General features: G+C 42.1%; 1 protein-coding gene across 2 annotated transcripts in view; it reads right to left on the bottom strand.

Moving 5' to 3' along the window:
• The window catches only part of sdk2b (sidekick cell adhesion molecule 2b), a 486,503-nt gene that overhangs the window by 107,018 nt on the left and 362,539 nt on the right, over window positions 1-16,946 (bottom strand). The gene's annotated exons all lie outside the window — the stretch shown is intronic.

Raw genomic sequence — 16,946 nt, 5'->3', positions numbered from 1 at the left:
TAGCAGATCAGCAATGTATTTTGGGCATAAACCATTCAGTGCTTTATAAACCATCAGCAGGATTTTAAAGTCTATTCTCTGACAGACAGGAAGCCAGTGTAGAGATCTAAGAACTGGAGTGATGTGGTCTACTTTTTTGGTCCTTGTTAGGACTCGAGCAGCAGCATTCTGTATGAGCTGCAGTCGTCTGATGGACTTTTTAGGGAGTCCTGTAAAGACCCCATTACAGTAGTCTAGTCAAGTGATTGTGACGTAAAGAGGCGGGCCTTGAGCCTCCTAGCCAACAGCTACAGTGTTCCTGCAGGCACCTGTACCTCTCATAATGGAAGACTAGTAATCTCAATATCTTCGAAATTGCTGTGTTAGAAAAAAATTCACCCCCCCTACAGTGTGTGCCGATTGAGAAATGAGCTATCAAGATTAAACTCGTCTTTTGTCCCAGGTTTTAAACATGTTTATTTCTGCAGTAAAGATCGCCTTTTTTGAATTTGTGTGTATGTGGTTTCCGGTACTTCCAGAGCCAGCCTCAAGTGGACACATGAAGAACTGCAGTTTTTAACACTTCCGCATTGGACTCATATTTTTAGACCGGAGGTTGCCGCTTGGTCACAACACTGTGAGTATCAGAAATTCCTTCGCTTTGTGTAGCAGTGGATGCTAGCTGTCCACATGGTATTCCTCAAACATGCACTTTTATTAGACCAGATGGAGATTTCTGAGATTGGTGACAAGTTTCTATCTTCCTACATTTTATAAACAGAAAAACTTGGCAGCTCCAGGTTTTAGAACATGTCAAAACTCAACATTTAAATCACTGACATAAAATATAAGTGAAAAAAGCTAACGAAAGTCAAGAAAAAATGTTTACAGGGAACTCCAAGCACCTTGGCAGTCTCCCTCCAGCTAGCTATGACTTTATCTAGGTTTTTGTAGTGAAAAAATTAGCTATCAGAGAGGTAACTCCATCTCAAAACTCCACGAATGAAATGTTTCTTGTTCATGTCAACAGAAGTCACAGAAATGACTCAGCTTGGCAGGGCCTAAACAGCACTGTGCCGCATTGCTTATCCCAGCCGATTAACCAAAATTAACCAAAATGTGATTTAGCTGTTGTCCTTAGTGACGCTGTTAGGACATGCTGTTACTGTTTCAAGCTAGCTTTGAACCAGATTCTAGCTAACAGCGATTGTATGAAGAGAATGTACCTCTTGCTTATCTAACCTCATAAACAAGCTAGCTGATGGCCAAATTTAGCTGCATTAATGGATGCCTATGAGAGGGGAAATTAGCTTCCTGACAATCGTCTGGCTAAATGTAACATTTGACTGTCTCATGATGTCTTAGGAAAGGAAAACACTTCTAGTTAATGGTCATGTTAGCTTATGTCAAGTCTTATGAACTAGGCAGTGACGGAATGCTAACTTAAGCTGTTGCCTGATGGTGGTGACGGATACATTTAGATTTCAGCCACGCCTAGCTTACTTGAGTCTTTAAAATTGTCAAGTTTGATGAAAATAAAGGTGTAATGCTAATGATAGCTGTCTTAACAATAGCTAGGTACTGGTGTGGCTATTGGATTCAAAATATGTTGTTTTAGACTAAAATATGACCTTGTGTCCTTTAGATTATTTTTCCTTCAGCAGTTAAGGTTCTAATAGATTACTAGGCTGTTAAATCTTCAGCTAGTTCAAAACGCCGCAGCTCGAGTATTGACTAAAACTAGGAAGAGGGAGCACATTTCTCCAGTGCTAGCTTCTCTACACTGGCTCCCAATAAAATGTAGAATAGAATTTAAAATCCTTCTTTTAACCTACAAAGCCCTTAAAAATCAGGCACCCTCGTATCTTAAAGAGCTCATAGTGCCCTATTACCCCTCTAGAACTCTACGCTCCCAACATGCAGGCTTGCTAGTTGTACCTAAAATCTCTAAAAGTAGTATGGGAGGTAGAACCTTCAGTTATCAGGCCCCTCTCCTTTGGAATCATCTACCAGTCAGGGTCCGGGAGGCAGACACCCTCTCCACTTTAAAGAGTAGACTTAAAACTTTCCTTTTTAATAAAGCTTATAGTTAGAGCTGGATTAGGCTTGGACCAGCTTTTGTCATGCTGCTATAGGCCTAGACTGCCGGGGGAACTGGCACACTGACACACTGGGATCCTAGCTCACCCCCTTCCCCCCCCAACCCCCTCATCACTTACTTTAACTCTGCCTGTCCCATTAAAGTTACTAACCATAGACCTTTCTGGAGTCCCTGAGCTCCATTGTCTCGTAGATTCCTCTGAGCTGCCGTAGACGTCCTCCTGCTGCGGACTATCTGGACTCCAGCTGATCCGGACGTGCTGGAGTCCAGCGGCAACAGCTTCTACGACTCGTCTCATCACTATCACTTCTCTCTCTTACTCCCCTCTGTCTTTCCAGACCCAACTCAGTAGAGGCATGATGTCTGTCTAACATGAGTCTGGTTCTGCCTGAGGTTTCTGCCTGTTAAAAGGAAGTTTTTCCTCACCACTGTAACTAGCTAAATACTGCGATGTGCAATGCTCATGATGGATTAAGGTGGGGTCAGACAGAGTCTTACCCTGTCTTGAAGTTGGGTCTCTGTTCATAATTTGACAAAGTGTGGTCTAGACCTCCTATGTTTGTAAAAGCGTCGAGATAACGTTTGTTGTGATTTGGCGCTATACAAATAAAGATTGATTGATTGATTAAATGATGACGTGTAATAATCCAGCCTTAAAAACATAACAATGACATTTAAGCACCATTTTAGCTTCCTACTCTGAGCTTATGTCAGGGGATAAGAGCTGTCTTGGGAATTTGTTGAATTGTTTGTTTCTTTTCCAAAGCAGCTTCCTGGAGTTTCACTTTGGCATGTTCCTTATTTCATTCTATCTCTCTCATTCTCTGACTGAACGCATCCTGGTCATCCTTATTCGACTCCCCCAGTCTCTCAGTGGTGTGCGTGCAGCTGCCTGCTCGTAACGATGCCTTACCACGCACCCGGCACGGCGCAGGGATTTATCAAACCACAGAGCTGAGAAATTTGGACAAATCAGATATGTGTGAACATGCCTCTCCTCTCTCTCTCTCTCTCTGTCTGCTTTTTATGTGTATTCTTGCATCTTTGTATTCTTTCTCTTTTATTCCAATCCAATTTCCCTCTCCATTATTATTCTCCAGGAAGAGCTACGGTCCACAGGAGAGCCTGGCAGGCTGGACAGCTGCTCAGAAAACATCTTGGCCGACTGTGCAGCTTTCTGTGCAACCACGGTTTTGCTTGCGGGAGAAGCAGTATTAGTCTCATATGCAATTACTTCCTTGTGGATCAATTTATTTATGTTTGGCGTCAAGGGTGGCTTTTCAATGACTGCCAGTCTTATAATGATTCTGTAGCACTTGAATCAATAATGATAATGAGGATTTATGTTTGACTGAAATAGAGACATGGTGGTTTAAATGTTTAATTTGCCACTCACTGCTATGCTTTTCTAATTTTCATTATTACTAATAAATTACATTACAGGGGAAATTAAATAAACAATGATCCAGGGTTGCGCTCTTTAATTAAGAACATATCGTCCCTGGCACCCTTTTTTTAATCTTAAAAGCACATCTCTGTATCTGTTCAACCACTAACTCTGTCAGTCTGCATGCATATCTTTTAGTGTTAATCCAGTCCTGACACAGTGTGACAGAGCAGCGCCTGTTCTAACACACACATACACACACACGCTGGGGAGTGTTTTGGCATCTGTCGTGGCTGTCCCCCTCCGCTGGGCCGTGAGGGGCCTAACCTCGCCCCACAGCCTCAGACCTCCATTACATGCAGACAAATGGCCCCGCTCTGCTGATGGCTTCCCCCCAGGAGGGATGGAGGGAGGGGGGTCGGCGGGATCAAGCAGCTCACATGGCCGGCTAAGGTGCGAGTCAAACCACAGCCAGTAGAGAGATGAAAGGCAAGGCAAGCTATAGAGAGAGAATGAAGAGTGAGAGCTAGCAGCAGGCTGCATGCCCGACTGCTCAATGGACCTGTGATGAGAAAAGCCACAGCTCCTGGGGATGGAGAGATGGAGGGGGGGAGAGAGAGAGAGAGAGAGAGATGAGGAAAGGGGAAGTGAGGGAGTTTTGCTCATGAAAACAGCCACTTGTTTTCCCGACGGGGGCATGAACTAGAGATTTGTGGCTCACTGTTCGCTTTCTGCTCCCCCGTTGCTCGTGGTTGGTTGAGTGTTCACAAAACCAAGCAGTGTGAAGAAAAAGAGGATGTCCCTGATGCACCGCAAGGTCAAACAGGGATGTGTGTCGATCTGCTGAGTAACATGAGTGTTTACAACACCAAATACAACAGGCCTAAATCCCAATATACTTTCACCTTCTGAATCGCACCTTTCTACAGTACAGATGAAAGATGAATCGATCAGTTGGTGGACGAAGAACTAACTGAATGAGTCATTTTTAATCAGAAATGCCAAACATTAGATTTTTCTAGTTTCTGTTTTTCAAGGATTAGCTGAAATCCTCCATTTGCTAAAATTTCTAACAGAATATTTTGAATTTTTGGAGTGTTGGCAGCACAATGTTAACATATTGAAAACAAATACAAACTGAGAAGAAGGATGACTCAGCAGATTATTTGGTTTTCACAGAAAAAGCAGCCATGTTTGAACATAAAAGCCAAATTGGGAATAGTCTTCTAAACTAATAAGACAGCCAAGAAGAGTTGGAGGGAAGTGTGATTCAAGTCCATTAGCTGCTCTGACACTCTGCTCTGGTCATGCCTGTTTGATAAGACGGCGTAACCACTTTTAAAACTGATGATTTCTTAAAGTTATGTTTCAGCCTGCTCTGCTGCCATCTTAAATGTGCTCTTTGAAATCCCAATATAACAATGGTAGAGGGCTCTGAGCTTAATGACTGCAACATTAATGATGGAGGATGGCATCATCCAATGGCCTGACTTGGATGCACGCCAGGGATGTTTTGAAGCGACTCATTTCCTGATCATTTATGAGGACATTTTAATTCCATCTGACTTACTAACTAAAGGTAAGAAAACACTCTGATAACAGCCAAAACTGAGCGCCATTTATTGAACATGGCTGGACACAGGATTACAGAGTTTGCAGGTAAACTATTGAAACTGGTTGCAGAGTGTGCCTAACATTAGCAGAGCTAGCACCACCAGCTTTCAGTCCTCCTTGCAGGTTAATGTCCACATGCTCCTTCTGGGGTCACATGGCCCGGGTCCAGTGATTATTTATATATGCAATTTTAACCTACATACGACTTAATCTTGAATATCTAGATCAAACTGTGCCATGCTATAAGACAGTAGCTATTAACTGGAGCTACAGCCCCTGGAAGTGGTGGAAGTGGTGGATGGCTGCTGTGAGAAACTACTGGTTTGTTACCTTTAGCACCATAAGAGGACACTATGGTTGGTTCAGATGTGGTACCTCCCACATATTCCAGCGGCGACAGTTACTACTACTACTACTACTACTATCTGTCTCATCACTCTCTCTCTTATTCTCCTCTATCTCTCTTTCCAACCCCAACTCGGTCTCAGCAGATGGCTGTCTAACATGATTCTGGTTCTGCTCAAGGTTTCTGCCTGTTAAAGGAAGTTTGTCTTTGCCACTGTAACTTGCTAAATGCTGCAAAGTGCTCTGCTCATGGTGGATTAAGATGAGATAAGATTGAGTCCTATCAGTAAGAGGGGACTTGATGGTATCGTGTCTTGATGTTGGGTCTTTGTTAATAATAGAACATAGAGAAGAACATGTTCGGTTGTTCCTATTTGACATTGCCATATGTGGTGTTTTTTTTGTTTGTTTGCTTGTGTGTTTGTTTGTTTTGTTTATTCTACTTCTTAACTTGTTTTTGGTACTTTCATTCCCTTTATTATTATTATTTTTTTGTTTGTTTATTTATTAATTTATCCGTTTTGTTTTTTTCTTGTACGATTATATTTTTATTTCCATGTGTGTGTATGTACATGTATGTATGTATGTATCTATCTATGTATGCATTTGTATGTATATGTATGTATGTATGTATGTATATGGGTGTATCTGGATATATATGGATGTATATTTGTTTTTTGGGTTTTTTTTTATACTTATTGCTCTTTTATCTTTTTTAATTTTTTTTTTTTTTTGATATTCACCTACTCATCGTATTGTAATTTCACTATTCTTTATTTTCCTGTTTGAGTACTTGTCAATCTTTTATTTTAAGTTATTATCACATATTATTGGCTTTTTTAATTTTTTTTAATTCATTTACTTAATATGTTTCTTATACAAAAACGTCACTTTCTTGAATTGTTTGCATTGATCTTTTTTTTGTAATGTGTCAAAATCTAAATAAAAAGATCTTTGAAGAAAAAAAAAAAATAATAATAATAATAATAATAGAACATAGAGTACGGTCTAGACCTGCATGTTTGTAAGAGCGTCTTGAGATAATATTTTTTGTGATTTGGCGCCATACAAATAAAGATTGATTGATTTGCACATCCCACCTTATGAATAGAGGCCAGGGTGAGGACCTCCTTCATCTTTGTCTCCAATCATTTGAGTGCTTCAATGTGAGCAGATTTCATTTATTAATTAAAATTATTGCTTGCTTTGATCACCTGTGGCTGAGATTATTTATTTGTTAATATCATGACAAAGAACACGTTAATTCCTACTTTGATAATTATGATTTTAATTATGTATGCTACTCTAATTTGCTCAAATTTGACGTGATTCAAAGGTTTAATTTCCCAGTTATTAGTTCAAGATAATTAAATATGTTTCTTTGTTTAGAGAACCATGGCAATCATCAAAATCAACAATAACAACATATTGGAGAAATAAAACAGACATTTATTGCAACCCTTGTTTCCTGGTGGTTTGTTTCTCCAGTTAGAACATTGTATCCAACAGCTCTGCTTCAGCTTAGATATGACATTAGACCGGCGTTCCAGGCCTACCTCCAGGTTTAAAGGGGACATATCACGCTTTTTTCATCAATATATATTGGTCTAAGAGGTCCCCAAAACATGTCTTTAAAGTTTATGCTCAAAAAAACACTTTGAAATCAGATTTTGGCATGCCTGAAAAGTCCTCTTCTTCATTCCTCATCAGAACACTCTGTTTTCCCTCTGACCACGCCCCCTCCGGAAGTGGATGTGCCTCGGCTCTCCAGCACATTGATCTAATGTTTACATGTTGGCTGAATATACACGGCTGCTCGGAGATCACGTTACTTCAACCCTCTGAATCTGATCCTGACGGAGAGGCGCCTGTAGCAGGACCTTTCTGAACGATTGGTCATAGATTTAGTGTTTCTTGTTGTTTTATTTATCAGTATGTCGATGTGTGTCTTGGTACACAGCTACGAACATGTAGCTATGTGGCTATGCTAACTAGCGCTAGCACTTATCCATGATAAATAAAAATCATCCACTAGATCTTCAAATCTGCAGACGTGGGGAGCAAAACCGACCTCTGCCAGAAAGGCAGCAGGACCTTTCTGAAGGATTGGTCACAGATTTAGTGTTTCTTGTTGTTTTATTTGTCAGTATGTCGACGTGTGTCTTGGTACACAGCTACAGCTACAGCTACAGCTACAGCTACACCTACAGCTACAGCTACAGCCACAGCTACAGCCACAGCTACGAACATATAGCTATGTGGCTATGCTAATTAGCGCTAGCACTTATCCATGACAAATAAAAATCATCCACTAGATCTTCAAATCTGCAGACGTGGGGAGTAAAACCGACCTTTGTGTTTATTAAGACAGCCTACAACTAGCATGCCTCCCTCCTAAGCTCCTTGTTAGCACACATTTGTGCAGGTAATGAAAAACAGAGGAGGGATTCAGTATTATTTTATACAGTCTATGGGCTGAACAAGCTCCAAGCTCTGACTCCGTGACAGACCGGATATTGTTGTTACGTAACAAAAACACGGAAGTCTGAAACGGCTCGTTTCACACACATTTACAGAAAGGTGTAGAAATCAAAACAGGGGCAGAATGGATTTTTTTCATTCTCGGGGGGTTTGTAGACATGCCAGGGAAACATATTTCAGGTAAAGAACCATTAAAAAGTCAATTTTGCATGATATGTCACCTTTAACCAATCCGTAATTCTGGTGCCAACTAGCGAGGGTGATAAAGTTGAACCATTAAGTCAAATAAACGCACACATTCCCAGCACCTATGTCTGTACATATCGCAGTAAGACTTAGTTTCAGGGAGACTCGGTTTGCAGCTTCTGTATCTTTGTAAATTCACTGGCTTTGGTTTTAGACAGTTGGTGAGACAAAAATAGCAACCTGAAGATATGTGTTCCCTGCTGTTAGAGCTGCTTCTCCTTGACATCCCTTCACTGTTGACCTGCAGATTGTTGGGTTCATGACTAATACTGGGCCGCTGGTCAGAGGGAAATGCAGAGGAAGGGCTCGGCTATTCAGCGGCCCTCTTGAGTAATGGGGAATCCATAGCAGACTGACAGTGCCCGAGCATCACAGGCAGGGGCCATTAATTGATCAGTAGCTACAGCAGATTACTCAAGAGAATTGCAATGTGTGTGTGTGTCAGGGATGTCCTCCCACTGACTCCTCCAGGTCAGGATCCTCCATGTTCTGTCTTAACAGACACCTTTACAAGGTTGTTTTCAGTGTAATGCAGATAAATCCATGCCCGAGTGTCAATGCAAACTTTCTGGGAGAGAAAACCAGGTTGTGGGCAGTAAGTTGTTGTCAGCGGTGAAATAGTGAGCGGACAGGCTCCGCCGCTGTTTCTAGCAGCAGAATCACCCTTCAGCCGGCAGCACTACAATTCCTGGCAAATGTGTTTACTGAAGGAGCGTCTGATTATACACCACATTAAGTCTCCAAAATAACACAACAAATCACGCCAGCTGAATGGCAAAGACGCTGCCAAAAGCGTTCCCATTCAATAAGGGAAGAATAATGACTGGTAGTGCTAAATAAGTCCTTTTTCGCCTTGCATCCTGCTCGACATCACAAAAACAGCAAAAGGCCCGAGGACCCAGGTTGAACCGATCAATTGCGAGGCAGCTAAATCTGATGCCAAGCTTAGCATTTCGGCGCTGAATCAAATGAGGACACCATTTCTGGACCGCGAACAAGCCGAGTACACACTGACTATCAGGGAGAAGCCCTGCAATAAGTGAATCTGCAAGTTTGTGGGTGCACGGCACCGAGAGCCTGCACCAGGGTATTTGCCGACACGCCAAGAACAACAGCTGCAGAGGCCACATGGCAAAGAGAGAGCAGTCACAGTGCCACAGTGAGACGGTTGCTTGCCAGGGGAAATCTGGCAGCGGGGAAGCAAAAAATGCAGTATTCACCAAGTTTCTCTGGGTTTTCTTTACACAGTCGGTGCCTGGTTGGTGTGCTGAGTTCACTTTATCCAACGGAATGGCAAGCATCCCCGACTTTATGGACCGGGTTCCAATAGACTGTTTAAGTTTGGATCCCATTCAGAGGAGGTATAATACCTGAGGTGTTGTTGCAAGAGTCTAGGAGATGTTTCTGACATCATGAAATTATAATGTTAAGTGATGAAGGAAGCAAGGAGGGGGCTTTAATTGATAATGACAGAAGTATGAACAGTTCAAAGATAATAAAAGCAGCTACTGCTCATGCTGAGGTGTAGAACAGAGGCTGCTTTAACTCAATATTTTCTGTTTTTGACAGAATTATTTGAAGAATGCTGGAAAATCTGAAGGCTGTCCATCATTGTGACGGATTAGAATTACACGTTTGGCACTTCTGATGTGAAAATCCTGCACAATTGAATGGTAATGTAGTTATTTCAATTTTAAAAAAGAATGGTATATTATATAATATATTGATGTTTAAAAGAAAATGAAAAAGCTGCAAGTCTGCTATCTGACTTTAATTTGATTGTTTGCAAATAATTCAAGCCATAGATAGTGCAAAGACAACATATCAAATATTAATAATAAACAATGTTGTTGCTTTATGAATATTATATTCTCATTTTGAATCTGGTACCAGCAAGACATTTTAAAACAGCTGGGATAAGGACAAAAAAACACTGAAAATATCAAGTAATACTAAAACCTGGTCCCTGGCACCCTTTTTTTAATCTTAAAAGCACATCTCTGTATCTATTCAACCAGGAGGAACATCTTCCAACTACTTACATTAATTTCCAACCGTTAAGTAACACGACTGGGTATAACAAGGGCATTCAAGGGAGGCTGAGTCTCTCAGAAGTAAAGATGGGAATAGTTTCACAACTGTGTGAGAGACCGCGTGAACAAATGGTTCCAAAAATTTTAGAATAGTGTTCAAAATTAACACGAAATTAGGGGTTTTATCCATATGGCATAAAATATGAAGCCCACTTGAGGCTGGCTGCAGAAACACCAGAAACAACATACGCATCCATTCAAAAAAGACGATCTTTACGGCAATAATTAACATGTTTAAAGCCTGGTTCATAAAACAGTTTATGTCTGAATAGCTAATTTCTCTCTCGGCACACACTGTACAGGGGTGACTTTTTTTATAGCTCATTATTTTTGAAGATATTAAAATTACAAGTTTAATATCAACTTAATTAAGGACATGCCTGACTTGATTGACAGGCTGACACCCGTAGCTGTTAGCAAAAAGGCTAAAGGCCCGCCTCTTTACCTCACACTAGCTTGGACGAAGTTTGGTTGTGTCCAGCATTTCCAATATAGCACCCGCCTGCGATCGGCCTCAAAACAGAGCTCAGGAACAGATGGCTGACGTCAAGTATACTACGTCCATTTTTATGCAGTCTATGGTTTTATCATCTACAGTACAAAATATCACTAAAAGATTCAGAGCATCTGGAGGAATTTTGCACAAAAGGTACAAGGACAAACACAAATACTGGATGGCCTTGATCTTCAGGCCTTCAATCAGCACTGCATTAAAATCAGACATGCTCTGTAGTGGAAGTCACTGCATCAGCTCAAAATCACTTCCAAAAACATTGCCTGTGAACAGATGAGGGCCTGTGGCATTGATAGCTTATAAATCTGGAAAGGCAGAATCAATGCAAAACAATGTATACATGTTTTGGAGCAACACATGCTGCCATCCAAGACCTCACATATTCAAACAGCTACTCTAACAGTATGGCTCTGTAGTAGTAGAATCCCGGTGCTGAAGTGGCCTGCCTGCAGTCCAAACTTGAACTTGAAAACATCTGAGCAGTTAAAAACTTTCATCCTGGAGTCATTTCTAAGCCTTTCCACCAGTCTACTGTACTTAGAAATAACTGAAGGTCAATAACAACCTCCCTACTGTGTGAAACATTTCAGCAACCTCCAATATAAATCTATACCACATTATGGTAGAGAGAGTAGATCCTTTGCCAGTTAGCTGTTAGATTTGTTGCGAGTGATTACCACTTTTTTTCTTGCTCCTCGTTGCTGAGGTGTGATTATACTGAGAAGCAGAACAAAACCCTGGAGAGCCTGCAAATTAAAGTTACGACACCTGAGGAGGGATGGCAGGAGTAAGGGGACAATAAAGGGAGGTATTGAGAAAGGGAGTAAAAAAAGCACAAGGTGAGAGAAGAAGGGGGAAATTGGAAATGCAAGAAAAAAAGGAAAGGAATCTTTATTTCCTGCGCTCTTCGTCTTGTCATAACTATTGTGCATTGTGCGCATGATACTGAAAAAGGGAACCTTCTTTATCACAAAGGCTATAACAATTATTATATTAAACAAAGTACTGACAATATTTAAAGAGACAACAAAGCTAGGACTTGACTGCGAGGGCAGGAGTCCTTGGAAAGCGCCTTCATCGTTGTCGCGGTTCAGCTCAGAACTCTCTCTTTTGGCGCTCCCTCAACCTTCCTCACAAGTGAGACTTTGATGCCTCTACAGAGTCACCGCTAGTGGCACGAATCAAATTCAATTAAATGATTTTCAATAAAAAAGGCCGCCTCTTATCAACCGCGCTCATTTGCACACACTGACCTTGGTAGTGCGCTAGGCATTAGCATTCTCGGAGCTAGAGGGTAGGAAGCGAGGATGAGGAGAAACAACGCAGTGGGTGGCGGATGGCAGAGACAAAAGAAGCGGCGGAGAGAGAGAAAGAGAGAGGAGAGAGAGAAACTTCGAAAAAAGAGAGATGAAGAAAGTGAATTATAGAAAAGCAGTTAAAAGAGTGTTCTTGATGAGCTGTTTTTCACTCACATTTGACAAAGTGTGATCACTCATTAACTTCTGTGACACTACTCTCTTCAAACTCAAACTTTTAGGAGCCTCAAATTACACCTTGATCTCTGTGTATCTCTCTTTTTGACTTCCCCCCCCCCCCATGACTTCCTAAAAACTACTTTCCATAACATGACGGAACAAGTCCAAGCAACCCAGTCTACCCTGCATCCTCCACTCCAGCTCCTCGCTCACTCTGGCTGCTCCCTCTCATTGTCATTCTAGGTCAGGGTATGATTACTGATGATGAGGAGCTGATAAGAAAGATTCACTCTAACCGAGGGCAAGGTCACCTCCCACTGCGAAGAAATGCAGATGTGATGAGATGGGGATAAGTGCCATTCCAACACACACACACACACACACACACACACACACACACACACACATACACACACACACTCATCCTTGCACAGGTGCACACACAAGGTACTCTGGAGATGTGTGTTCACAAACAAGCACAGAAGTCGATCATTAAAAGAGAAACAGAGGCGCGATCACCTTGACAGGGGATGTACAGTGTCAAGCCGAATGGTTGTTTTGATATCACTATGCACATATCAAAAGGTTACATGATGCCTTGAGAGGATAAAGACAGATGTTTGCCTCGAGCAACTCGGCTAGAGTTGCTACTTGTTTTCAAGTGACTGTACATAAAGATGGATGACACGTCTTCATCTCCTTCCAGTCTCCAAAAGTGAAGCCAAAATACAGCAGATATGGGGAGTGACGTTTTGACCTTGGAATGTTTTCAGAGCCAGAGCCCGTACAGTATTGGAATCAGGCTGGTGTTGCCCAGGCGGCAACCTCCGGTCTCAAACTATGAAGCCCATGTGGAAGTGTTATAAACTGCGGTTCATCGAGAATCCGCTTGAGGCTGGCTGCAGAAACACCGGAAACCACATACACACCCATTGAAAAAAGACGATCTTTGAAGCATTAATTAACATGTTTACAGCCTGGTTCAAAAAACAGCTTGGCTCTACACACACTGTATAGGGGGTGAATTTATTTCTAAAGCATCGGTTCAGAAGATATTAAGATTACAAGTTTTTGCCCAAATAAGGACATGACTGACTTGATTGACAGACGGGAACAGGGGTGCAGCTCACTCAGCTGGAAGTGAAGCTTTCACCAAAGCGTCTGCCCCCTGGTGGCTGGCTGCAGTATAGGTAAAAAAATCCGTCTCCCCCCTTCATTTGAATGGGGGAGCAGTCAAACTTTAAAAAAGTTGGCTTCAGAAACGTACAACGGGAAGAGGCGGAGCAACGCTGTCCATTTTTATTTATAGTCTATGGTCGGGAACACATAGCTGTTGGCTAGGAGGCTCAAACTCCACCTCTTTACATCACACTATGCGTGGTTTAGTTCAGCATTTCCAATATGGCTGCCGCCGTCGACTGGCTTCCCTGCATTCACAGTTAAACCTCTGCAAATGATCCAGAACGCAGCAGCACGTCTGGTCTTCAACCAGCCTAAGACAGCTCATGTCACTCCCCTGCTCATTTCGCTACACTGGCCACCAGTTGCAGCTCGCATCAGATACAAAACTCTAATCATGACTTACAGAGCAGTCACCAAAACCACTCCAGTTTACCTGGAACCCCTCATCCAGGTCTACTGCCCTTCTCGCCCGCTAGGCTCAGCCTCTGAAAAGCGCCTAGTGCTCCCAGCACACAAGGCCTCAAAATCAAAATCACTAGCTCGACTCTTCTCTTCTGTTTTCCCTAAATGGTGGAATGAATTGGCCAACTCCATTCGATCTGCAGAGTCCCTCTCGACTTTCAAAACACAGCTAAAGACCCAGCTCTTTAAGAAGCACTATGCACTTAGCTAGACTATTCTCCACTGTTGTCCCCAGTGGCAGATCATGTCGTCCAGCTACAATTGACTCGCACTGGCCTGCTCTACTCTGGGAATCTATGTTCAGCTCTTGAGTGACCCAGCACTTGGTACTTTGGTCATTATTGTGGTGATGTTAATTGTTGATGATGATAATGGAAGGTCTTAAATTGTTTGGTTGCTTCATTGTAGATGTTCCTTATTTTGAAAAAAAAAAAAAAAAAATCCTTATTTACTTTGTGCATTGCCTTTACACTGCTTGGCAGTACCTGCACCCAAATTGACTTGAAGCACTTTGTTACTCGTACTGATCTTGTTTCCTCTTGTCTAGATCTTTGCTTGTGTTGTTCTTGTTCTCGTATGTACGTCGCTTTGGATAAAAGTGTCTGCTAAATGACATTGTAACATTGTAAAGCAGTGTTCAGGAACAGATGGGTGACGTCACGGATACTACGTCCATTATTTATACAGTCTATGGTGGAGCCGCAGTCTTGAAGCCCCGCCCCTTCTGCTAACCAAAACACCTTCAAAGCCTCAGTAAGGAACTTTCAGCTTGTGTTGAATTTTGCGCCTCCTGCTGACACAACAGTTCATCTTATCTCTTAGCTATTTTGTCCTGTAAATGTGCAGGTGGAGTTTTCTAACAAATCAAATCTGACCCTGCTTTATTTTGACACTTAAACAAACCACTCATCATAGATCTCTGCTATAAAAAAAAGTAAAAAAAGAAATGCCGGTTTCGGTAGCATGCTTGTGAAACCCAAAGATGTACAAACATGGAGGATGATCAATGCTGACTGTTGTGATGTGTTTTCTGTTTTGTAGCGAAAAACTAAAAAAGAGTATACGAATATGTGTGTTTACATTCACTGTGAGCTGAAAGATCTGGTTCTTGACGCTTCCCAGTCCGCCCCTCTCATTGGTTACTCCTTGTATCCCATTTGAGGCAGTCTGACCTTGAATCATAACTATCAAACATGTTTTATATTTACAATCCCAAATCAGGGATGCTCAATCTCAGTCCGGAAAAATAAAATAACTACTGTTGAAAGACTAAATTTAACCCTTTGTGTACTGGAGCATTTTTGGTATGGCAGCACTTCTTGCCAGCTGACAGCACCAGTTCCCATCCTCCAATTATTTCAGTTTCTCTTGGTAGTACATGACATTGCTGAAAACACATTATGCATGGATGCTTTTGTCCTTTACATGACTCTCACTCGTCTGTTTATCGCCAGAGAGTATCATCACATTAACACAAACTCACAAGTCTCTACAGTGTTGGTTAAATGAGGATGATGGCAGGATGGGAGCACGGTGATGCAGAGACGCAGAGGTTCTTTGTTTGTTTGGTTCACTGAAGTAGTGTTCTCCATAAATGGTGCAACGCCTGTGAGCAGGCAACTTGAGCTGCACTACTTTTACATTTGCCATGTATTATAGCTGCATTCACCTGAAAAAGTACCTTCCTAATTAGGCGGTATATTTAAGCTACAGGATTTCAAGTCTTTGCCTCTGCTTTGCCTCTGCCCCTGCACCAGTACTCAATCAAACTTCAGCCCCACAACTTCCTCAGTATCCACCTGCAGGCTGATTTAAGATATTATCAGTCCCTCCAGGATTTCGCTGTTTTTTTTTTGTGATTGTTGCAGCCCAAAAAGCCTGATTTTGCGACAGCTTTTTGAAAAAATTGCAGTGAAAGTTGTGGGGTTTTTTTTTCCAATTACATCTCAGGGGCAAGTAAATATGCTAAATTACAGTTGTTTTTAGAAAACATTCTTGATGTGGCCACTGTGATTGTATTTTGATTCTCTTGATTCACAGAAAAGTGCCATGAAAGGGCTGTATTGCACATTTACGATGGTCCTTGAATGCAACTGCAGTTACAGGCGCACTGGGCACAGTCCGTTCACAGCACTCTGAAATGAATCTGCATCTTTCAACAAGGAGTTGATCCAAACTTACTAAATGTGTCTGATGTATCACCAAACTGGAAATCGCAACTTCCTGGAGGAACTGTATTATGTCATCACTCCTGCCCTGTGATAGGTTTGCGACCTGTCCAGGGTGTACCTTGCCTTCCGCCCAAAGTCAGCTGGGGTTGGCTCCAGCCCCCCCCCCTGAATCCTAATGGGATAAGTGGTCAAGATAATGGATGGATGGGAGGATGGATGGATGGATGGATGTCATCACTCCTGATTCTCTGCATGTAACCTGCATGGAGTGATGAGGTTCGGAGCCTGAAGTAAAGTTCTGATCAATACCAAATGGACTGACTGAAGTGTATGTTGTAAAAATCTGGCATAGCTACTGATATCTTTTATTTACTGTGGAACTTTGGAACATGAGGGCAAGAGTGCGATGCTTCATTAGAGGAGGACTCTTTTGATGATGCAGAAGCCTTTAAAACATCACAGTTTGAGATTTTTTGGTTATAAATTGGATAGAAGAACAAAACCCATGCATCCAAAGTATCGCAATTGGCCTCTTCTGTTCCTCTTGGGCTGAAGATCAAATGAGAAAGGAGCAGCATCCCCGTCCCAATGCAACTCTCCATTTATACACTTCAAGCTTAAGTGAACAGGAAGCAAAACAATCCTATTTGAGTCTGTCAGCGGCTTCAGAGTGAGCTGGCCCTACTGGGTACTGAAGGTGCTGTACAAACAACACCGCTACTGGCTGGCAAATATTGATCACCCCAGGAACAAATCATACCCTATTTTGGGGCCAAAATGAAGAAGAGACACAGAGAGAGAAGGAGAGAGAGAGAGAGAGGGGGGGGGGGGGGGGAGAGGGACGCTGAAAAGACGCTTCATGTTTCGGTTTTCTTTTCAACTCAGAACGAGACACA

This window comes from Notolabrus celidotus, chromosome 18 (assembly GCF_009762535.1).
Source record: "Notolabrus celidotus isolate fNotCel1 chromosome 18, fNotCel1.pri, whole genome shotgun sequence".
NCBI classification, from domain to species: Eukaryota; Metazoa; Chordata; class Actinopteri; order Labriformes; family Labridae; genus Notolabrus; species Notolabrus celidotus.
The sequence above is the reverse complement of the archived record's forward strand: the minus strand, read 5'-3'. Positions and strand labels throughout refer to the sequence as shown.